Source organism: Phodopus roborovskii, unplaced genomic scaffold, assembly GCF_943737965.1.
Source record: "Phodopus roborovskii unplaced genomic scaffold, PHOROB, whole genome shotgun sequence".
In the NCBI taxonomy this organism is placed as follows: domain Eukaryota; kingdom Metazoa; phylum Chordata; class Mammalia; order Rodentia; family Cricetidae; genus Phodopus; species Phodopus roborovskii.
Window position 1 is genome coordinate 2,710,153 of NW_026125540.1, and position 6,977 is coordinate 2,717,129.

General features: G+C 35.9%; 1 pseudogene; it reads right to left on the reverse strand.

Annotated features, from left to right (window-relative positions):
* Positions 1-6,065, reverse strand: part of LOC127216308 (hsc70-interacting protein-like) — a 100,983-nt pseudogene extending 94,918 nt beyond the window's left edge.
* Between the last annotated feature and the right edge of the window lie 912 nt (positions 6,066-6,977).

Below are 6,977 nucleotides of genomic sequence, written 5' to 3' on the forward strand. Positions count from 1 at the left end.
CCATGGGGAATGTGCTCCCAAAATCCTTTTGTGCACCAGGGATACATCCTGGTTCCACTGTCAGAGGTCCTACAAACTGGTCAGAACCTCTAACTGAGACCCATGTTCAGGGGGTCTGGTTCAGTCCAATGCTGATTTCCCAGCTATCAGTCTGGGCTCCATGAACTCCCCCTTTTTCTGGTCAGATGCCTTTGTGGGTTTCTGTAGCCTGGTCTTGATCCCTTTACTCAACATTCCTCCCTCTCTGCAACTGGATTCCAGGAGTTCAGCTCAGTGTTTAGCTGTAGGTGTCTGCTTCAGTTTCCATCAGCTACCACAAGATGGTTCTAGGATGGCATATAAGTTAGATATCAATCTCATTATGAGGGAAGGGCTTTTAAGGTAGCTTCTCGACTTATGCTCAGACTGTTAGTTGGGGTCATCCTTATTGGTCTCTGGACTTTTCTCTAGAGTCAGTTTTCTTAAGGACTATAACATATAGTGGAACTGCTAGAGTAACCAGAAATAAAGGTTTGATAGCTCATGGTCCAAGAGGAAAACTGACTACTATTATTCTTCTAAAAGAACATAGCAATAAAATGAATCCTAAATGATATATTGCTAAAAGCATAGATCAGTGAATCACTCTACGCTAACCAGGTAAAGTTTATCTGGCAGTAGCTGGGAACAACACAAATACCCACAATGAATACTTTGTTACCAAGATTGCTTTACAGAGAGTGACACACACTTGCCCTTAAGATGATTGGTGTCTGATCTATGTGTGCTTCTACTTATTCATGAAAGTGTTTTTATGATGTGCCATAAGTGCAGGGATAGAGCTTAGTCTTATGTGTGCACAATACAAATTTCTGTCTATAAAAAACAATATTGGATATTATTGAATATGGTATCACACATCAAACTGTATCACTCCCTTTGAAGTTACCCCACCCCTAATCTTTCCACCATGGATCTACTTGTTTTTGATCTTTTAGGACATTCTATTACCTAAATATGCTGAAGCACTATACTTTCTGAGCACCAGTTTGCAAGATCTGATTTCTTTTGTATATCTGTGATCAATCATTCAACAAGCTTGCCAATTACAGTCACCTCAATAAAGATAAGGGCAACCATTTTATTTAACTATTCATGTGTGAAAAATCGTTAACAATAAAAATATCTGTAATCATATTGACTATTTGACTTTTGTGGATTACTTTTTTAAGAAATAATTACTTATTTTATTACATGTACATATTAATGGGATATGATGACGTTTAAAAAAATTTAAGATTATATGACAAAACTTCTATACAAGAAGTTGTTTTTACAAATGTAAGCACTTTCAATTTTGGTAAATAGAAAAAGATATAATTAACATGTTTTGTCATATATACATTTGATATATATATATACATATATAAAACATATGCATTTAATTTCTAGAAAGAAATTTGCTATCACATTTATTTGAATATTCTAAATGTCTATTTAAAGGAGGCACAAGGAACAATACTCATGAAAGAAAACAATCTGCACTCACTAAAAAGATTTTCATGTGAGTGGACTTAAGGATAGGAAAATATAGTATACATGTGTCAATAAAATATTGATAACTACTAAAAGAAGGTTGTACATGTATACCTTACAGGTAATAAATATAAAACCATAAGTATGATTTCTTATCCACTCAATAAAGTACTCAACAAACCCCATCTTTCATTATCAGTTTTACTTCAAAGAATTCCTCAAGTTTCTTGAATCTTTAGCACAATGTTTTGTGCTTCAAAGAGCAATAAAAGAGGAAAAATAATTGGTGTGTCTCTAAATAGCATTTGATAAAATCCTCTTCTTTTCACCATTCTCTTGTGCTCCCAGAAAACAAGATATTGATGCAAGTCGATAAAGAACATGATTTTATACATTACCTGAATAATGAAGAGGCACAGCCAATAATCCTGCAGAGTAACTGTTGTTACTATATGTTTCTTAGTTTGAAGGAAATATCCATTAAAGAATGCTGAAAATTTGAAATGCACTGACTTGGGTGATTGGATCTTACCAATTTGTCATGTAGGCTGATAAAGGAAATTATGTCACTTTGCACAAAGCTGAAACATATTCTTCAATAACTAAAATTAGCATAAAATACAGTTCTCATTCTCAGTATCCAAGGAAAAAAAATTCTCTGAAATTTTATATCTTCCATATAGTTTCTAAAGCATTAACCTCTCAATATGAACCTTTTATTTCTTCTAATTACTTCTTTTCAGTGTTCCATAGAGTTGAAAAGAGAATACACTGATATCAATTATAAAAGTTCATATAATTGTGTTCAATATTTCATTATAATTATAATAACCTCAACATTTTTTAAATTCTAAAGATATAAATGGAAAGTTTAATTACCATGATATTTCAAATTGGACACACTGATTCTTCAGCTATAGACATGACTATTAAATTGATCAGAATACTTAGCCTAGGAGACACCTATTTGCCTAAGCCCATACAATTTTATGTAAAATTTAAAAAGATATAATTATACATTTTAAGCAGATATGCAAGTACTATTAAACCAGGAAATTAATGGAAAACGTAAGTTTAAATAGTTTTCTTATGAATTTAAATATTGAAATGATCCCTTATAGTTCAATACATATGATAGTTTTATCCTAGAAATATTATATGATAAACATATTTGCTCTATTTACAAATGTATATACATAAATGTATATATATGCATATATATTGTACAAATATTACAGTAAAAGTTAAAGAAAAAGTAGCTATCAATTTTAGTTTGAGGAGGGATGGAAGGATTTTAGGGAGGGGGCTTGGGAAATGCTTGACAGAAGAAAGAAAAAATGGGAAAGTAATTAAATTCCATTTTAACTAAAATTAAAATTAAGATTTTAACTAACCATTTTAAAAATAAAAACAAAATAGTTGTTATTCATTTAAAGTATTGTACCAATTTCTTACTACTAGCAGCTGGAAAATGATTCTCATATTGAGAAGGTCACTAATTATCCAAAGTGTATAGTAATGAATTATCATACTTAACATAGTAATTGCTTTTTAAATTTTATGTTTAGATATTTTGAAAATATGATTTTCTGCATGTTTTATATATTCATCCATATTCCTTAAAATATGTATTTCTAAATTTCTTTTAATGAGAATGTATGAAATATCATTTTAATGACTATACACGGTAAACTATATTTATGGAAATGTTCTATTTTTGCACATTGAAAAGTTTTAAGTGAACCTACTGCTCATAATTCAAGTGTAGAATTTGATAAACATTATGTAACTCCATAATCAAGTTAATAAATATATCTATGAATCCTGAAAGACCTCTCAAATTTAATTTTAATCCTTTCATACTATTACTAACTACCCAACTAAACACTTATGAATCAATCATATATATATATATATATATATATATATATATATATATATATAAAAGTGTGTAGTGTGTGCCTTTGTAGATTTATGATTTTCTGTACTTTTAAGATAACCTTTGACAGTATCATACTTGTATACTGTGATCACAGTAGCATCCCCACATTTATCATAATCCTAATCCTACCAATGGTATTTATTCCCTAGGTGGTCTCCCTCCTACTTCCATGCCTATCCACTTTTTTATTAGGATTCAATGTAGACAGTCATCATTAGGGTGTGTACATAATTATTACTGTAACCATGCTGCATTCAGAAAACAGTCTTCTATTGCACTTCTTCCCACTCTTCAACTTCTACAATTCTTCCCATTCTTCTGTTGTGTTCCCTGAGCTTCAGAGGGTGTGTCATATATGACACTCTGGTGATTTGAAAGAGGATGTCCTTCTATATATATAAATATTTAGAAAATCATTTAACTTTCAGTCCATTTGGAAAAGCATCAACAATATATTTCTACAAAGTCTATGACATCCTTAGCCACAAGTCTTTGTGTAGATCTAGTCTCATATATATATATATATATATATATATATATATATATATATATATATATCCATATATCCTTCTATGATAGAGTCCTTAAATTAATTCAGGAATGGGTTTTCACCCCAAGAATTTCCATATACCTATTTTAGCAGAAGACACATCTTGTAAAACAGGTAAGGTCTACAGCTGTGTGTGATCACTGATAAGTTTTCTCTCTCCACAGCCCTTGTAGGATAGTGAAAACTTTCAGAGAAGAAGCTTCCATCCAATCCTGGCTATTTATCTGAGTCCTGTATCCAGGTGTCTTCAGAAATTGTGTCTTGCTGTCTAGTTCTGTTTGGCAACAAAGAGCAATATTGATATCCTGTATTATGTGGGAAACCTCTGGGAGAGTTGTAGGGTAGTACGCCACATTTGGTACTGGGATTCATATTGAAAACCCACAAATTCTAGAAGCAATATTACCACAATGCATAGTGTTGCGCCCGTCCCACCAGTGGGAAGAACGACAGCAACATGATTCTTCTCAAGCACACCTTATTAGGAGATCCAAGCTGAAAGAGAGAAAGACTGAAAAAGAGGAGAAGGACCCCGACCCTATGGAGCGCCAAGCTTATATACTCATGATGATGTGGACATGCAGCGTCGTCTGATTGGCCTAGGTCTCATCGGATGATTGTGCATCACCCAATCGGGATAGGTGAGCAGCCATCTTAGGATAATGTCACAATGTTCATGCGCAGACGATTAGGCATGCACAGACAATTAGGATACAAGAACAATAAACAAGCTGACGTGGCAAAGCCTGATGAAGCCAACGTGGCCAGCGTGGCTTCCCACAGTTCCCCCTTTTTGTTTTTGTCTGTGCAATCTCAGGATATCCGATCAAGGACAAGCCTTCATGATGCCCAGTCTGATCAAGGGTAGAGCCTAAGACCAAGAGTCTCTTAAGCACCTTCCCGAGTGCAATGGGAAGAACCCTGTCAGGGTGCAAAGGCTGTTCATGCAGGGATGTAAGCCTTCCAAGGTGCAATGACAACAAGGTCACTTGGTGTGCAAAGGCCTTACAATAGACAGGGTGGAACTAACCACCTCGCAGGCCTGCCAGCCACACTTGTGGCTCCTTGACCCAAAGCCATAAGTGCCTGAACGATCTTTATGTTATCCTGCCTATGTTGTCATCTGATTTGACAAATAAGCCAGAGACAAAACACCATGCCACACATAAGGGCTGCTCGGAATATAGCTACCCCCACCCATTCCTTAAAGAAGGAAAATGCAAAAGATAGCCAAGAGGTAAAATCTCCCAGGGAGACTGGTTCCAGACGAGTTCTATTAAGCTGTACAATCTGGAACAGTAACTTCCAAGATAACTGCTCTCCTTCAAGCGTCCAATTTCCTGCCAAAAATTCATCTAGCTTGCGACTCTGATTAAAAGAAGCGGTAAAATTAAATTGCAAGTGAGTAATGCACAAATGCTGGTAGTGGGAAACACAGCCAAGTTGTATTATTTTATATAACTCCTCTACTTGATTTTGCACAAAATCTACTCTTTGATTAACTAGATGAATGCCAGCGAGAAGGTGCTTATTAATCGCTTCTTGTACTTCCAGTGCTGCAGAAGTCTTTTCCACTATATTATTAACAACTTCCACAGTTTGAGCCTGAGACGTCATGCCAATAGCAGCAGTAGTTGCTGCTGCAGCTGAGATGACTACGGCGGAAATAATTGCTGCAGTAATGCCAAAATCTCTTTTATGTCGAATGAGTCCTACTAAGGGTAAGTTATTTGGATCCACCTCCACTGGAATGGGGACAAAAGTAGGTAAATTTACTATTAAAGCCAGATTGACACTGGCATTCCAGCATTCTGCAAGCCAACACGTAATATTCTTGCAATCTATCAAAGAGGTGTTGATGCTAACATTCACTATTAGAAAAAAGAATGGGGCTTGCACACAAATTGAGGCTGGATTAGAACTACTATTAATCCATTGGTGATTTTTGGTTATATTATTAATATATGGCTTATCAGTTTTATTAATCCGAACTGCTGAAATATTCCATAATGCATGTTTAACACCCAATAATTCTGCTAAGGCTGACACATCCGACATAGCGCCCACCTCGTTGGAAAGAAGCCATTGATACCAGGGCCATCCAGCACTATTATTAAGTGTATCATTTCCTTTACTCTTAAAATTGTAGCACCTTAATGAGGGGGTCATTTGAAATCCCTGCAGGATCTGTTTCTGGATATGGTCTGGACTCTGACATGAAGTAAAAATTCGGGGGGAAGGTATAATCAGGTTCACACCAGGGGGCACTTTTAATATAACAAGCATATGTCTTAAGATTTGGCTGTCTAGAGGGGACGGTCACTTCACTCTGTATTAATAATGTGGTAATGTTAACGTCCATAACATTACCTCCCTTTCCTGACCCATTCTGTTTTCCCTTAGCTATCTGGGTTAAAGCAGAAAGCAAGACGCTCATACCAACTTTAGACTTTTCAAGTGGGTCCTGCCAAGCACTAATATTTTGTTTCTGTAAAACAATACACGGGGGGGGGGGGGGGATGATTCTCATTACCCTGAAAAAAGCATAAAGTGCCATTCAGTTGAAAAGAGGTTTGATTATAAATTTTTGGTGTTTGCATAGGGTCCCTGATGCAAGGCATTTCCCCTTGACAGGATGTAGAGAATAAAGTAGGTAAAACACCAGAATAGGAATGAACCGGCACAGGGACAGGCCATGTTCTAGCCACAGCTCAAAACTGAAACTTATCCCCCTTTATTATCATCGGCAGAAGCAGGCTCAGGATCATCAATGGTAGTGGGGAGGTTGTCTTCCCTTGTCTTCTCATGATGTACAATTCGAGTCAACCGCTCTGGTACCCAGATAGGATCAGCTTGGCCCTGTGGAAAAACACAAACAGCTCCCCTGGATCTGGCTATAACTGGATCCGGGCCTTTCCAGACATTTTCAAGTACATCCTTCCATTTTGCATCCTCGTAACAAAGAGGAGA